General features: G+C 28.2%; 1 protein-coding gene and 2 long non-coding RNA genes across 3 annotated transcripts in view; 1 reads left to right on the top strand and 2 right to left on the bottom strand.

The window, feature by feature from the left end:
• The window catches only part of LOC148230935 (uncharacterized), a 565745-nt gene that overhangs the window by 352109 nt on the left and 194122 nt on the right, over positions 1 to 19514 (bottom strand). The window lies entirely within an intron of this gene.
• The window catches only part of LOC148230939 (cyclic nucleotide-gated channel alpha-3), a 232171-nt gene that overhangs the window by 129922 nt on the left and 82735 nt on the right, over positions 1 to 19514 (top strand). The gene's annotated exons all lie outside the window — the stretch shown is intronic.
• LOC148230940 (uncharacterized) lies at positions 149 to 1906 on the bottom strand. Its single transcript, XR_015811062.1, has 2 exons — positions 1614 to 1906; positions 149 to 1513 (listed from the first exon to the last, which is right to left on the bottom strand). It is a non-coding gene; the product is annotated as an uncharacterized LOC148230940 (long non-coding RNA).

Below are 19514 nucleotides of genomic sequence, written 5' to 3'. Positions count from 1 at the left end.
GTGAGAGAGATTTTAAATTTAATGTGTGAGCATATTTGACAAGTTGATTATTTTCCTTTTGATACAATTTTTTCACATTTAAAAAGGAAGCTACAGATAAAGTATCATCGTTTACATTTTCAAAAGATGGAAACTTAATCGACTGATCGGTATCTTTCTGATTAATCCAATTATTTCGTATACATTTCAATACGTGAACAGAATCTAAAATATAAAACAAAGGTGCATTATCTTTGCAAGGATGTTTGTAAACTATACTGACTTGAGGAGGTGAAGCAAAATAAGACATCGCTTTACGATTTATAGAATTATTGTCACTTACGACACAGACTACATTAAATCCTATATTCTGTAGACCGACTACAATTCTCTTAATGAAGTTAAATAATTCCATTGCTTTCATCGTTTTTACAGGTAAAATATGCACAACTTCTTTAAACGAAGAAAGCAAACTTTGTAACATAAATACATGAGCAGATTTAGCTGCTTCTTCAGTGTTATAAGCCATACCTACAATATTTCCCCCTTTATAATCAAAATATGGCTTAATATAAATTTCGTCAATCATTAAACTAACAACTTTATCACTATCTTTTAAAAAATGAAACTTTTGTTTAATATAAGTTAAAAAATTTGCCTCATTTTGTTCAATCTGAGGATCGGTATTATATTTTAAACAAATTTTATGAACTGTAGTCGGATGAGGTAAAATCATATAATCAAAGCTTCTGATGTATCTATATGCGTGGGGAGATATTGAGAACAAAATGCTACAAAATATTACAAAATCAGGTGAATATCTATAACGATTTTTTTTACAATTGAAAAGTTTTACTTGCTCACTTAAAAAATCGATATATTTCCTCTTATCTTCATCTATTAATGTACGAGTCGATGCTAACGTATCGAGGATCAATTGAATATTGTCATCGACGGAACTCTCGTTTACATTTTGGTGAGAAGATTTAAAAGTATTTAATGTTTCAATTACATCATTAATATTTTGAAACGCTAATGGGATTTGTTTATTATTTAAGCGAGTTAGTTGGGTTTTGTTTTTATATAATGTTAATTTTAAGTCTTGGCTAAATACGGCAGAGAGCGTAATGACGGGGGCTGGAACGTCTTCTATTAAAATAAATTTTACCAGGCCGTTTTTCTTGACTATGGTCCACTCCTCGTCGACATTATGGCTATCTAGACAAACAATAAATTGATTAAAATTGGAAAATACTCTATTACTATCATATTTAGCTTTGGAACGATAGCTGTTGGCAATTGCAGCTTCTATATTGGAATTGTCGATACGCGTGCGTCTCTCTTCTGCACTCTCTCTGGTCGAAGTAGAAGCCGAAGCAGATAGATAATCTGGACAATTGGGTAGCTTCGTCGGAACTGCTGATTCTTTCAATGCTTTTTTGTCCAAGGGAACGCTCAGATGACGTCCGGTTCTTTCGTCATAATATTCACTATTTCGTCTGAAATCCGTTTCGGTAAAGTGGCGCTCGCATACCTATGTTATGTTATGATCCATTATATTGTAGGTTAGGTGTGTGTATCGATCAACATGCAAAATATAAACAAGCACTTATATGTGTAAAAACAATACGTACCCTAGAATGTCGAGTAGGAGCAAAATGTGCTCGATGAATCGCCCGGATCCATTTGTTTTTAGTCGCTTCATCTCGAGGAAATTTGTAGACGCTGACTTTGGGGCCGTTCTTGTAGTTTCCGTTGCAATTTGGGACACAACACGTATAAACCATGGTTGCAAATACACCAAATAACACTGAATAACACACGACGACACGGATAAATGGTTAACTGCGATATTTAACCGATTTTTGGTAAATAAACACGCGCACGTGAATCTGACGCGTCGCGCGCCAACGGACGGTTTAGTTCTGGCCGCCGCCGACCGTCGCGCTCTATACCGTTGGACCGTGACGTCACGGCTATGGGAAAATCCTACGCGACGGCCTTATAATACAGAATGGTGTTGGTGTAACCCTGCGCTTTTAAAGAAATATTCACCATTTTATTTTTATTATATAATAATGCTCTTTTTTTAAATTAAATACAAATATTTTAATGCTTTTGGAAACAACAATAGTAGGAACACATTTAAGAATGACTATAATAATTATATTTAATTAAAAGATCGTGGAAATTCTGCGCAAAATTAAAAAAATCAGATACATAAGTAGCAAAATTATATAGTGAAATTAGTGGTACTGTAGGTTAATAAAATTTATTCATTTAACAATCCAGAACTGACGCCGATTCCCTAGAAATAAAAGTAGGAGGGGTGTCGCACGCAACGAAGTAAAAGATAAAGCATGCTATTTCGTGTAACGGTACGCGCATTCACATAATGCATGCTTTAAGGCGCCTTGCTGACATCACATCTCGCGTCTCTATAGCATTCACTCGTCTCTTTCTAGCATCGTCGTGGGGGCGCATCGCTGCCGCTCGCGCTGACTATTACTATAGAACCAAACAACCTAACCTTTTTTAATGATATTGTATTGATTTGTTCTGATTTCGGTATATCTTGTAATTGTCCAGCATCATCTAATCTATGACCAACTGATCACGCGATCGCAGCGGAGGTTGAAGCGACGCCTGTGAGTATTTGTGGAACTGATTTAGGCGCCGGCGTGAAACGTCATCGTGACGTCACTGTGGCGCCCTAACGCGTGTATGTTGTGAATTCGCTAATGGTACTTCGTCCAGACGACATGGGAATCTTATGAAGCAGACGGTTAACGAAAGCACATCTCAATAGAGAATCAAAATTACTATGTGGAGAAGAGGAGTATAAAATATATCAAATGAATTAAAAAAAATTCAAATCATCTGCAAATAGAAGAAAACTTTAAATGTTATTAATAAATAACGTGAAGAGCAGAGGGCCATAGTTGGACCTTAAAGTAACCCTCAAATGGGTAAAATACTCTTTCGAAAATCGGCCGCCAAAGTTACGTACAAATTGCTTATGAATTCTCGAATTAAATCAAACGAGCAATTGAGGTCTAACATTTTTTTAATAATAACCAATGACCAATATTTTCATCTACGATTCGCTGTAGCTGTTTCATTATAAAATATTACATTTGGTCACAGAAAAGAGCCTGCAATCGCGATAAATCACAGTTGCTATATATACATCGCAGCGAACAATAATACAACTTGACATGCCAGTGAGGACATTTTAACTGGACCACCTAATAGTGGCATTTGCATGTTTCTATGTATGTGGTCGTTTATATATTTTTATAAAATAAACTAATATTAGATTTTCAAAAATTGTTGTGTAAGGGATTTTATATATTTTCTTAAATGCGCTTTACACACAAACCCTCGAGAGAGATTGTCATATTAGAACAAAAATGAACCATATGTAATCAATAACTACCAGAGATTTTCGCAAACCACAATTATTAATCACCGTATCTTCACTACCTATATAATAATAATCTTCACTACCTATATACATGGTGAAGTTTTATCTTCTCAACGCGTTTCGAAACAATAGCATTGTTTTGCTTAATAAATAGTTCCTTGTATTGTTGTTTTTCTGAGGCCATCGGAAACAACTACAATGGTTTCGCTTATAGAGGACCACCCGAAAACATAATTAGTAGAGGAGGTGGAGTAGCACAATACCACCTAATTTGTATATATATATTTTTAATTCAGTGGGAGAGCATATAAAGGTTTGATAATTGCTTGATTAACCAAATAGAGGATAAAAAGAGACAATGATTGATACACTAATGAGTTTCTCGAGGCATTAACATCAGCTCATCAATGACTCTGCTACTTATCATACTCGATATCAGATTTGACAACCTGTAGCAACCTCTTGAGTAACTTGGACTTTTCTGCATTCGACGCCGCCGCCCGATACTAATACCTGAATTATTTTGTTACGCATAATATCTTAAAAAGTGTCTCATTGATTGATAGTTATTTAGAGTCTCACTCTGTTTAAAACTCCAAAAGTTTAATCACGTTATATTATTTCTTGAACCTTTCCTATATATTTCATAACCATATTCTAAATCAAATCTACATCTTCAATGCCCAATTTTTGGTTAATATTTATGAAAGAAAATATGTTTGTTTCCATAGTATTTTGTACGTCTTTGTATATTTACTTAAAGTTGATAAACATTTTATTTTAAAAATAGCTTTAAAAGTCATAAATTAACGGACTAACGTGAAATTTTGCAGATACCCTAATCACGGTTCACGGTTTATAATCTAACAAAAAGAATTTTGCGTCTATAAATACCCTCTCTATGTCAGGTCGTAAAGTTGTTATCTCACCCAAGTATGTCAAGTAACATCTAATAAAACAAGTACATTAAGGCTGTTTTATAACTTAAGGCTTTTTGGATTTGAAACAATTTAAAGATATAAAATGTCACGATTTGGATATACAGCGAAAAAGGATATTTTGAAATTACGCACAAAAATCTTGTTTCAATAAAAAAATAAGATAAAGAGGAATATTTTTCCCTAAGGTTGAAAAACAGATCTCAAGTTATTTTTTGTGCCTGAAAATAATAATGGATCTGTTTGTTTTAAGGCTAATAAATTATTTTTTAATTAATTGCAATTAAAAATAGCCTACAGAAATGATTTAATTAGAGAAAGTGTGTTTAAATTATTTACAGCAAAATACAAGATTAACTGTATATAAGTATTTGTGTATGCACCTCGATACAGGCTTATATGAAAAAAATATATTTAGATTAAAAGAAAGCAAATAGGACTTAGTCTGTAAAAATATTACTGACTAATAGACAAAAACTCACAATAAGCTGCTTGTATGTATACAAATCCATCCTTAAGCTAATTTGGATGTACAGTATTCAACTCTTAGGATCAGCAAGCAACTCCAACATATAAATAATTAAGAGGTTCCAAAATTAAATTCTAAGAGTGATATTGGACGCACCGTAGTATGCCCTAAACTTTATTATTCACAATGACTTAACATGAAAATTGTGAAATAAAGAAGTGGAAATTGCATGACAGAAATATAATGAAAGACTGGAAAACCTCCAAAGAAATTGCCTAATAAATTAATTACAGAGAGATGGACTGAAAGATTAAAGAGAAAAAATATTGATTTATTAATGTATTGATAAATCGTTAATGGCGAATCACTTACGTGAGATTTATTAATAAACAAATGTTGAATGTCAGATTGCAAAAAAATAAATTATTACTTAATACAAATCTGAAAATAATAAAAGAAAAAAATCATATCAACACAAAGTCTTCATAAGCGTTTATTTTCCAAACATTATTTTTAGTATTTTCTTCAAATAAAATATCAAAGTTCGATGTTAATTTTTAATTCGCTTTGTAAACTTTCTTACAAAACGGTAAAATAAGGCTATTTCTTTTCTTTGTAACCGTTTTGTAAGAAAGCTTACAAAACGGTAAAATAATACTCTTTCTTTGTAACCGTAAACTGATATATGATGTTATAATGTGATATAACTAATAAAAATTGTGACACATCAATATCATTGCTTTGAGGTAACTAAATAAAAGTTTGATTGGCTTGTCAAAAAAAAAAATTTCACTAAAAACTTATCTACCATTATATTTTATATTTTTAAAACTGAATTTAGTATTTATAATCGATTTTTCTCTAGATTTTTTATGGTTACTATTATTAGTGCATATTTTGGTTGACTAGCTATAGGCAAAATTTTAGTATTATTATATACACATGTCTTTCGTGTGAGCATCGAAAACAATTTTTAATAGCATTATTTTTAACAAACTGTAGTGATTTTAATCTAAATTTATTTATATATCCCAGAACAGGGGACAAATATTTATGTTAAATGATTATGAATATGTGCATAATATTTTTTTAATCTAGTTTTATATGATAATATATTTTGAAACCTATATAAAAAATTTACATTGGTAATATTTTTTTATTATATAATAAATATGGCTATAAAAATTCAATTTTCATCTCAAAGTGGATGTTGAAATTTTATATTATCACTATTTGTAACTAGAGAATTATTTACAGTGATTGTAATATCAAAATTATCATTTAGTTGGTTAATAATACGTATGTGTATTTATGATTAGGGTTTTGTAGCATTATAAATCAATACAAGTATCTTAAAAAAAATTATTCGTCTAACTTTCAGATTGCCTTGTTAATTTTTATCTACGTATATAAAATTAAAAGCATATTAAACAGCATTGGTTTAATTAGGCATTATTTAAGCATGGTAATAAATTTTAAGAGACTTCAAAATTAAGCTATAAAAATATTTTTCGCACTAATGAAAATTATTTGCACATATAAATTGAGAAATAGGTGTATATAATAATTAACAAAATTTTGAAATGTAGTTAATGATTTATAATCCACCGTATCTAATTTTATAAAAAGTGAGTAGATATTGCATTTTAGGAATTTAATTAAAAATATTATTAACATATCTAATTTGACAAATACATAGCATTTGCAAAATTATATCTCTTACGTGATGTCGCATATTCAGAACATATTCACATTCATTGTGTATTTCAAACACAACGTACTATGTGACGCGAAATGCAATTTCACATTTCAAAAATAATGCATCAAAAAAGAGTATTGCATCCTCAAAATAAACGATGATCGATGAGTGCATTCTGTTTTGTATCCTTGTAACGTAAGAGAAAGCAAAGAAATGTATAGAGATTTGATGGATTGACTCAATATGATACACTGTAATAAAAACAGAAATACATGTACATATAAATTACACGATGAAAGCTGTTTTCAGATATGGTTATTTTTAAGTAGAATTGTATGTTTTGGGAGCAATTTTTGCACATCATGTGAGTATCTATAATACAATACAAACGTATGTTAATGTAGTATATACATTGTATGACAATGTGTATGTACGTGGGTATACATATATAGCCAGGAGTTATAAGTGAGCAAAGCAATGCAAATGTGTAATTCAAACATACCCCTGGGATATATCTGGATAACAAAGACGACATCTGTTCTGTTCCACTTTTTGATGCTTCGTAAATTATCTGATTGTATCGCCAGAGCAGATTATTATACTCGTATCTCTAAATAAATACAATGCAAAATGTTCTTATTTATTATATGTTTCAACATAAATAAAAATAAATATATTTTTATTAATATCATTTTAATAAATGGATGTCACTATAAATTCGATTTGACTCTTTGATGAATATTGCAATATTGTGCATATCGCAACTATTGTGAAGAACGCTTCAAGCAAATGATAGACGAGTGGTATAAATCTGTGACTGTAACTTGAAAGAGTGCATATTTTATTAAATTCGTGTTTGAGAGACTGAATTAAGTGATTACAATATAATTATTAATTTAAACAATCATGATAGATTAGGTTTTCCTAGATTTTTTTAATCTCACGGATGAATATCGTGGTGATTAATTTAAATTGGGCTAGGTCGTATATATTAGATATTCAAAATCCTCTAATAATGAGTTATTTTAACTCATATGTGTATATGTTACCAAAAAAAAGCAGCTATTAATAAATCTTATATGTATGTAATACTCTCAAATATTATAAATTTATTTAGATAATAAAAGTGTTATAAGTATACTTAAATTTAAAAACCTATATTAATTAGTATAGTATTTTATTGTAGATCTATCAGTATGTTATACTGGCATTTATTAAATATGCTTCTCTGTTACGTTTTTTTTTAATATCACACAAATTGAGTTGTATGTTTGGAAAAATCGTTCCATTGTATAAACTGTACGAAGAACCGTTAAAGTATCTGTCAAATCTGTCAAACTTTGGTATCCATCAATTTATCAACGTAATAAAATAAGGCATATGAAGTTTAAGAAAATCGGCTCAAAGTTTTTCTTTATTAAATGAATATATTATATTTCGTGCATCAATTTAATTTAGCAAATTTTTATATTATAATTATATTATATAGGTTATATTAAAAGGTGTGTAATGATTTAAATTAATTGAAATTTAAAGGGTGAATTATGTTCTACTTTTGTTTTTACATACATACATGGCAACCGGTTTAAAATTTCATGATTAGGGTAACTCACGTCACGGATTAGCCGGGACAATCCCGGATTGTAAGGGTTTTTTTCGATGTCTCTTCCACTTAAATAATGGGTTAACAATGATTTTTGTTTAGTTAATTGGGATTAAACGTGTTTGTAATGAAACAATTGGGATTAGAATTATCAATGCAAAAAAATACTCCGCTATAATTTTTTATCAAAAGCTTTATGATAAAACAGTTTTTTTTTTAATTTTGACTTATCAACTTCGTTTCTTTGTTTTTTTCTTTAGTTCTCATATCGTTGAAGGAAATAATGCAGATGATGTTATTATCTAAAAAAAGAAAAAAAAAAGTTGTTTTAGAAAAAGAAGCTGAATTATTAATGAGATATAAAACGCTAAAAGTTTTTTTACTACAATTTTCAAAATCAAACTATATTTTATTCACAGAAATGTTCATTTGCCAACGGTTTAATAATACATTAAGATTATTTTTGAAGGTTATGAAACTTCCAAAGACTTATAAATGTACTCTGATAAAAAAACATCTGATAATTGGAACATGAAAATTTAATTCTAATTCGATTTATTTTACAAAGGTAATTAGTATGAGTATGATTTTTTGCATTATTTTGAAACACTATCACTCTAAGTCTATTTATTAATTTTACAATATTATTCTGCTATATAAGTTTTGCCTCATTAAAAAACGATTGATAAATAATTCACTTACATACCACAATACTAGCAACATTTTTTTTCGGGTGCAAACTTAATTTTAGAGCTTCTTTGTTATTTATCTATATTTGTTTACCTCTTCTGGTTATTGTAGATTATTTATTTTTAATCGCAAGTAGTAATTTTATTAAATACTGATTTTCTAATACAATTAAAAACTACTAAAGAACAGATTTAAAACGTTGCTGTTTTTGTCTTTTAGTCAGTTTGTACATAACCCATTTGTCCATTTTTTGCAATATTACTATGACACGTAGATGTAAAACGGTTGCAAGATAAACCCGTCTATTGTAAATGTCCAAATAGTTTTTGAATATTAACTACACCGTTTTCTCTTAACATATTACGATCCTATTTTTTTATATTAAATGTAAATCTCAGTATAGCGAAGCTCACGGGACCGAAAAAAAAATTCGTTATATTGAATGTAGGGAAAATGATATATTTTTTTAAATTTTGTATTACCATATTACTACAGAATCAAAATAACGATCATTTTTTATTCATTTTTAAGGATTCTGTAATAAACACAATAAAATTTGTTAAAAAAATGTTCAATAAAAATGTTTGAGGGTCGGTGAAATACCTTGAATGTTGCTTATAAACACATCCGGCACACGCCAAGTCAAGGACGAACTAAATTAGGAGATATATTGTGTTAAGTTGTAACGTTATTCTTCAATTCGTATCAAAATATTTTGTTATACTGGGATCGGATTTTGTATGAAAGTTTTTCGGGGACAAATTAAAGATTCGTTATACTGAAAATTTTGTTATTTCGGTATTCGTTACAAAGATATTTCACTGTATTATTATTTTTTTTGACTTTTAACACCACTTATCTAATTATAAATGTATAAATTGCCGTATCTAGATAATAGATTATATCTTTATTATGTTATGCATAATATTTTTACATTATTTTTGACCTTTAAAAAGATCAGAGTGACCGCAAAGTTTCGCTGTCACTCTAAAACGCGTAAACGAATCGTAATGTGTTATTACGATATTTCTTCATCAACAGCAGCAACAGTCTAGTGCATATTTTGAAAGGTAATATCGTACGAAATTTCGTATGATATTATCTCTGTTCTCTGACTAGCAGTACCTTCATCAAATCATAAAGTGCTATTTTTCATAGCCTGTGACGCATTGTATTTCAGCTCGTACAAAAAAACATATGTTAATCTTTTGTCAAAGAGTGAGCTAATAATAAAAAATGCCCGACTGCAAATTAGAATATAAAATAAAAAAACACATCACTCTTTATAAAATAAATAAAAAATCTTGTTAAAATCATGGTCTGTTTACGACGTAAAAATCATCCAATTTACTTTACTTACTTAAAAATGCGTTTACTTACATAAAAAACAAATTTGGGTAGACTAATTAATAACGATTCTAACTTGTAAACCAAACAAATTTTCGTTGAAAACATCCGTCAGGCAGTCAAAAATTTGTACTAGTCTTTGAATTAGATTGATGTAAGTTTTAGCTTACTAGTTAATTTTACCTGAAATTTATTCGGACTCGAGTGCTGCTAAAATGTTTTTTTTTTAATTCGTCTAATACTTTATTAATCTTGATTTTAATTTATGAGAATATTGTAAACAAGACGTGTACAAAGCAATAAGAACGAACTAAAAGCACCCATAGGGGTAGTTATTTAAGGCGTTCCGGTTAAGATAAATGAGGGCAAATTACATCCGAAACGAATAAAAAGTATTGATCTCCTAAGGCAATTTCTTAAGCAATTTTGCGGTGGGTGCTTATAAAAAACGATAATGTAGAATCTTAAATATGATAATATAGTTAGTTATATATCAGAGAAAAAATCTTAATTACTATTAAATATTAGATATTTAAAGATAGACAAACACTCATAATTTACTCTAATGAAAATTTAAGGATTTTTAAAAACATTTCATGATTAAAAATACCTTTTATATGGTAATTTAATATATGGGCGTTGATGGTTAAATACATTTAAAAAAACTGATTTTGTTTTTATTTAGTGCAAGAAGTACAAAAATGTTTAATAGTATTAATATAATTTAATATTTAATTGTAAGTTCGTTTCATATATTATTAAAAGTTCATCCGCCATATGATTTTAATAAATACATATAATTAAAGATTATTATATATAGACTTCATTTAAGTAGGAAATTCTGTAAAAAGTATGATATTTAAGCTGTTAAAAGTATTGGTAATGGTTGTAGTAAAATAGAAATTATGGAAGTTAATAATGTTATTAAAAAACTAATCAAAACACCGTAGAACTAGATTTAAAACTGGAAGAAGAGTATTTCGTTTTCAAAGGCAATAAGCAAAGTAGTTTTGATGAAACTCGGGAAACATAAAAAAAGCTCTTTTTTATAAAAATGGCTAGAAAATTTTTAACTAAGAAAATGGCCTAATATTTAAATATGATTGACAATGATTTTCGATATTGTCAAAAGCAGTGAATGATTGTATCGCATGCTATATATTAATTAATGGGAAAAATAATTATAACTATTGAGTCTTTATTATGTATGTAGGACTTTAATATTTCTTTTTGCCTTTATTTTGATGTATTAAGTCAAAAATTAAGACTTATCACATAGATTTATTAATATTCTAAAGCTTTTTTATTAAACATATATTTTCTGTTTATTTAAAATATGAATCTACTAGTAAGTAATATATTTTTCTATGATGAAGTATTTAGCTATCAGTATTATACAACGCTTCATTGAACTTAAAAGGGTCTTAGCAATATTGTACCCTGTTAATCATAGCACACAATAATTTAAGCATGATTAATAGTCATCTGCTCATATAAAAAGGCAGCGCATAATTAACATAGCTATCTCTCGTTAATGATTACGGTTGAGCAAGCGATCCTGGCTCTTTTGTAAAAGCAACCGACTACATCGGAGAGCGAATCCTGTTATTGTTATTCTTCGATTGTTCCGTAACGACGACGTTGCGAGTTACTTCGATCATTAAACCGCAATTAAGTTAACTAGAGAGGGGTCGAGTTTTCAACGATAGGGCTATGCCGCGTAACCCCTTCCGCAATTTTCACATGAAGGGCTTTGAACCGAGCCGTGACAGGCCCTCAAGCTACTTGACACGTTTCCGACGAGCACGTCGACAATCCTTACACTTTTCTTCTTTTCGTCTCTTGGTGTTTCTCTTTCCGAACGGTCGCGCGACACCACCCTCCTATCCATACAAACAGGGGGGGACTCAGAGTCTATTTATACATATTGTGATAAAAAGTTCGTGGATTGACCGCACTACCCGACTATGTATCACAGAGTGTAGAACAAGAAAGCGAACAACTTTATACTTATCCAGGTTATGTTTATACATATGTGATACTCTCTATGATAAACATTTCGTTCTTTACTTAAGAATTTTTGATAAATCGTTACGATGTTCTTAATATAAATTCAATAACATATTAGTTTATATATGTAATTGCGTACATTTATACCTTTATATTACACTAAGTATCCTAGTAATAATAACAATAAAATATACAAGATTATGTATAAACTAAATTAGTTTATATAAAATATGACTTTTATTCATTGTAGAGATATACTTCTGTAAATCGTTTACAGTTAAACATTAATAAATGTCATGTTGTAATATGTTTTAAAAATTTAGATCCCGCGAGATGTGCTTGCAAAGCTCCAAAGGATTCTTTTCAATAACTTCGTGCTCAATATTTATTTCAAAGCAGCAAAAATACTTGGGTTGTGATGCGAAATGCAAGGCAGGAAATGATATATTAGTTGCTTATATATAATAATATTAATCAGAAATATCAAATACTAATATGTACCATCAAATATATATTACTAAAATAATGGATTCATAATGCATTGTATGTTATACTACCGCGCTCGAAAAAACTAAGATGTGGGTTCTAATACTATGGGTCCTAGTGTTTGTCAGTTTCTAGTGTATCTGTCAAATTAGTGATTATTATGTAATTATAATTCTGACCGATTGTCACAGATTAGGTTTTCCTAGATTTTTATATTCTCACGTATGATAAATAAAATTAAATCGAGCTATACTCTATTTGCATTAACACAGTCAGTTCCAAAATTATGCATTTTAACATTATTCATAATTGAGAAAGAGATGGGAAGTTTGGGTTTACGCGCCTACTATTTACTCTAAAGCACATGATACGGATATAAGTTCGATATACATTTTTTGTAAACAAATTTATAGAAATTAAAATCATTATTATATTTTTTATATTTATCAATCAATCGGAGAACTTATAAGCATATCGAACGTATATTTAGAGATAATTGTAGGAGCGCAAACACAGACTTGCTATCTCTTTCTCAATTATGAATAATGATGAAATTAATAGCTCTTGAACTGACTGTGTTAACGCAAATAGTGTATAGGTCGTATAGATTCTAAGCAGTAATAATAATTATCATTGAATTATATATTTTGAATTTAGTCAGGTGTCTCATCTGTTATGCTGCTACGGAAGATTCAAAATAAATAAATATGTATTAAACTCCAGTACTTTGCACTAAAAAACTTTTTAAACTAGATATTGCAAATCTCATAATTCGGAGTTAAAAATATTGATTTTACTTACTTATTGTAGTTTGTGATAAGCATAAGAAAAGCAGGATTAGAGTATTTTATTATATGTATCTTTGTAGATGTTCAATAGTGCTTATTTAAGTACATATTACTGAAGATATAGAAACATTTATGTGTGACCTTTAGCTACTTAAGCAATATTTGCTTATTTTGTGTTTACATTTAAATTTATTTTTCTTTTATCGAAGTTAAAGATGAAATTATTTAAAAGTAAAAATATAAAATATTAAATGAACTGTACTCTTTCACGTAAAAATTATCTCATATGTAAATTTGATGTGGTTAGTAATTTTAGCGTAAGCTAACTGTTTGTTAATAATTTTATAATAATTCCCTGCGGATTATTTTAAACGCTTAACGATTACTTTTTTCAAATATTTTACTTAACAGCTTAACGACCGGTATTTATTTGCCGAACTTTGCTTGGTGGCCGGGCGATTTCTCACGGAAAAATCGCAAACAATTATCTTTTTCAGTAAATTCCCTATAACTTGTAAACCAATTAAGATATTGTATTCAAATTTAATATGTAGCTTCCTTATGATTTTTCGCATAAATACCTGTCAAGTACGTCATTTAACCAGTGTTTCTAAACCTTTGGGTCTAATTTGTTTGAAATAATAGTTTCGAAAACAAATTTATATCATTGGCAAACATCTTACAAATACAAAGTAAGTGAGACTCTTCAATAGATTAGTATTAATTACCTGATTTTTTATCACTTTTCAAATTTAGAAATAAAAATTTTGATTTGTTATTTCTGGGCCACCAGGTCTAACCATTTGTATGCCCATACTCACGAAATGAATTTACGGTACACTTCACTAAAAATATTTTGCTTATTGCACTTTATTAAATTAAAAGTAACATGTATGCTTTCAATATATTTAATATTCATCATTTCTATTATTTCCATAATAATAATTTGGTACTATATAGGTGATATAAACAAAAAACCAAACATTAATTCTCAGAACAGCTTCTTTCTAATTATATTGTATGCCCCGCAATTTCTTTGAGCGAAGGCCTACGCCCATTTCTAAAAGATTCATTGTTGACAATTTACTACCTGCACTTGCGATAGATACATTGGCTCTAATCTTAAGAAAGATATTTTCTACTTAATTTTGTATTGGTTATTTACATGAAACACAAGTTAGATCAGCCCATAATATTCGCATACACTACAAGGAGTTTAGCAATTCACCAAAATATTATGATAATATTTTATTTAAGAAATTATTATTAAAAAAATAGTTTACGATTTTATCTATTGTTATTGTTAATTTATTATTCTTAATCTTATAACACATCTAAGCACTATATTTTTTACCAGCTTAACGCCCGGTGTTTTTTTGCCGAACTTACCTTGGTGGCCGGGAGATTTCGCGGAATAATAGCAAAAAATTACCTTTTTTAGTAAATTCCCTATAACTTGTAAACCAAATAATATATTTTATCGAAATTTAATTTGTAGCTTCCTTATGATTTTTTGCATAAATTTATTGTAATTACGTAATTTAACCAGTGTTTTTAAATCTGTGCGCTGCATAATTAAGTGATATAACAAAAAAAAACTTGTTTACAAATATAATATTAAATATTTACTATAAATTACAATCAATGTTATTCTCAAAGGTTAAATCGCCACTACCTGGCCCGTTTTATCAGCTTACCTTGTGCATACCTTTTAAGAATTCATCTATTAGGGTATTTGACACTTTTTTTATTGTGGAATTCCCAAATTCGGGAATTCCACACAGATAAAAAAATGCATTTTATAATCGAAGTAATGCAATATATTTAGTCTCCTCTAAACTATCGGTCGAAACGTATCGCGAAAATTGCTCTTCTCTCTGTGATCCTTTGTGATTGTGATTTTGATTTAAAAATTTTATTTTCAATCCCGGCAAAATGGACGAAAGAAATTAAGCCTTTTTCGAAAATTTTGAAGACGCGTTGTTTAACGCCCCCAGTGATTGTGAACATAGTGAATTGTGCGAAAGCAATTCTGATTCAAGTGTACGTGAACATAGACCGCGTGTGACAAATTTGCACTCATCCAGTTCATTTTCTTCATAATGACAAATGTTTTTACGACGCCAAAAAATTTAGTGAGTGCAAATTATTATATATTATAAATGGATATTTTTTATAAATCGTTTATACAAAAAATTTTAGAAGCATTTAAACATACATGTTATTAATTTAATTATCACATTTTTAAGCTAATGTGGTGTTCAAAAAAAATCGTGCACTAATCAACGTTGTCAAATTTCAAAAATTTCCTTAATGATTATTTAACTATTTTTGTAAATACGCAATTCACTGTTTTTATTATTATTAATTAACTTTTACTATAAATTATCACTTATTAATATCAGCAACAATAAATAAAAATATAATATTCCATAATGCAAAAAATATGGTCACTGTAAGTGGGAGCGGCTTGGAGAACCGTTACCAAACAACACACTAGCCCAAAAATATTAGAATATAACAAACTAAAATAAGCGACGACTCGTTGCATTGCGACGCAGTGGGATAAAACGACTCTTTTTACGAAAAATTAAAGTAAAATATAATTTATTTTATATTTTATATTAGGTAGAAATAATATACTACCATCTCGCATTATAATATAAGGGTAAACTGTATTGTATCATAGTGTATTTTTAATAAAAGAAGACGCGTGACGCAGGGCGCATGGGCGAGTCCTCGGCCGCTGCAAAAGGTTCTCTCAGGACTCGTGGGTGAGTCCTGAGAATCTAATGAAAATTGTAGGAAACTTCTGGGGTTTCTTATCAGATAATTTTAGCGGTTTACCAAATGGTTATGATATACCCAAAATATAAGCAAACGTTAAATATGTTTGCTACGTAATGATTGCAAATTTCAGAAGGGTGTTTAATCAATATGTCATTATTGACATTTATTGACATTAAATTAAATCGTTATCTATTTTTTTATCGATCCATTTTCTCTGTTTTTAGCTTTAGAATGTTTAAATTTTTAACGATGTAGAAATTTTGTAGAATAATGCTACATGTTATGTATATACAAGTACTTAGTAAGTTTAATTTAAGCTCATTATAAAAATAAAACAAAATTTTTCAAAAATGTTTTAATTAAAAATATAATCAGTACTTATACACCAGGCGCAATTTTTTTATTAAAAAAAATAGCATGATTAAAAATATCCAAAATCCAGATTTAATCCGAACATCTGGATTCTAAATTTCAAATATACCTAATTAAATAAGAAAAAGCTACTTATTTTATATAAAAAAATAGATTAATTGAGTAAAAGGTATTTAGATTTATATACACATAGTTTATAGATTATAATGTTAAAAATGGTTAAGAAATGTATTTAATGCAATCTTTTTTTATTTTAAATATTTTAGTATTGCTATTAAAAAAATTATAAATATTATATAACTATTTAATTTTTAGATAAAGAGCAGTTCTAAATAAAAATAATATGTTTAAGAAGCATATTATTTTTAAAATTTATTTAATTGCAATTTGAAGTAGTAGTTTATTAGTATTTATGTATCATATGTATGTATGTGTATAAAAGTTTTAACATACTACCTATATAAACTAAAGTACAACACCAGAAAGAACAAAGATTTACGAATGGGAAAATAAGGAAGATATAAAACTAGGTTTATTCAGAGGTATTTTACTGTATATTTAATTACATAATGAAACGAATTTTATAATCAAATTAAGACTATACCTACGTATAAAAATGTTTATTGCGTTAGTAACATAATTTAATTTTTTTTTTAAAAACCAAGTTTAAATATAAATAAATAAACTTGTGGCTAAAATAATAGATAATATACAAATTTATAAGTAGAATATGTATATTTTATTAATATTATTTACCATGAGCGATGAATGTAATGCTTTAATATTAAGAATATATGCGAAACATGAATGAAATAGTAAAAATATACATTTAAATTCAAGGATATATATGAATATAGTTCAGTTCTATAGACTATGCCAAAAGTTACTAATATATTTTATATTATTTTATTATTATTAATCATTCTAAAAATATCTTAGGAGATGTATGATTTAAATATATAATGTAACATTTATTGTTATTTAACCAATAAGAAGATGTGCATAATTAATACCAATAAAATTATTATTTAAAATCAACGACATTGTACATGGTTAGGCGTATTTATGAACTTGTTGAAGGGTTAAGCACGGTAACTAACTATCTGAAAAAATAATTATAGTACAGGATCAATAATTTCCAAGAATGTGAAAAAAATTACATTTTACACATGTGAAAATAATTAAAATAGTGTCAATAAAATAAATAAAATTCTAGCCTCTAGTGGAAGACTTCTTTTTATTTTTCCTTCCCCGTGTATATATATATATATATATATATATATATATATATATATATATATATATATAAATTATAAACAATGTTTATTGCCCAAATAGACAGATTTCATTTGAATAAAAATAAAAGCTAATTATTTTTAAGTGGTCAAGGGCTCATTCTATATGATATGTGTAGCAATATATTAGCATAATTCATGTGTACAGTCGTCTATCGACATTTTATGTCAGCCTGTCCGGACACTCCAACATATTATATTTATCAAAACATTGACGTCGCCCTACGTTCGAGCGCGTGAATCGTTTTCTGGTTGAAAATCAACCGGCGGTTTACCGAAACGGAGCGAGGCTTTTGATACGTTGACGCCTCACGTTCGCAGGTTGCGAATCAACCGGTGCGGCGGTTTATTCGCTATTAATTATTCATAGGCTCACAAGCAGCATTAATATGGAAGCGCTTTATATTTTGATCCATGTAACTTTGTGAGTATTCGTAGCTAGTGTAATATAATTTCAGTGAAAATGCATAGTTAATTGCAAATTTAAATTCTCGTTTTTTGCAATTTTTGATTTCGGTAAAATGTGTGTTTTTAAAACAAAAATACTTTGAAAAAAATTAAAACAAACAGTTTATTTAAAATATTGTATTACATTTTTTATCTTAATGAAATAGTTTTACCCAGGCAACGGTTGATAATTTTTATATTAATTTGTAGCATAGATTGGGTTAACTTGTAACTATTATTATGTATTCAAGAAATTATATTACGATATTAAAACATATATAAAATGCCATTTTTGTCATCATTGTTTTACCAGGGCCCGGGATCTCTCAAAACATTCAGTAAAATAACAACAAAAAATAAGGATTTATTATTATAGTAAAATATTATTTTAGATAGTAATCAAATTATTTGATTTCAGCATAAGCACAATATTTAACTGTAAAAAATAATTACGTTAAAAAAACTCAATTTAAAAATCAAAATAATTATGTTGCGTAATTTTTTTTATAGCAAAATTGATACCATTAATCTTAATTATAATTTTAATTAGTTTTTTGTAATATATTTAAAGCAATAAACAATTTTAATCAATACAGAATAATAAAAGTTTTTATAATAGCAGTAAAATAAATTTGTATTCAAATAAATTAAAAACTTCAGAATATAATCTGACTTTTATATTTTATTTTGTATAATATTTAATATAAATATTAATTAAATACAATATCATATAAATGATCACTAGTATTTAGTTTGATGAGCTCCGCAAATATGGATCGCTTTCAATTTGCCCTAGAGCATAGTTTCTTAACCGGTGGTCCGCGAAGACTTTTTGAATAAAATTAATTTCATTGATTTTACAATTGATTTTGTAATAAAATTCATTTTACATCTGTTTTGTATTCGCTTGTATTTGCATAGAGCTATTAAGAAATCGTTTTATCTTAGGTAGTCTTATTTTTATTATTTCGATAAACAATCGGATTTTATGCTGTATTTTATGGATTTTTAAAAATTATTTCTTGTTACTGACTGTTTTAATATACTTAAATATGGTTATATCAGCATACTGTGTTGCAAAATTAATTGTTTTGAATAAAAAATCAATTATATAAATATTTATTATTTTATTCCAATGTTGATGGTCCGCAAAACATTTTTTGATTTTTTTGGT

Source organism: Plectrocnemia conspersa, unplaced genomic scaffold, assembly GCF_051122295.1.
Source record: "Plectrocnemia conspersa isolate PC_06_02 unplaced genomic scaffold, ASM5112229v1 ptg000010l, whole genome shotgun sequence".
Taxonomy (NCBI): domain Eukaryota; kingdom Metazoa; phylum Arthropoda; class Insecta; order Trichoptera; family Polycentropodidae; genus Plectrocnemia; species Plectrocnemia conspersa.
This window is presented reverse-complemented; position numbering and strand designations above follow the sequence as displayed.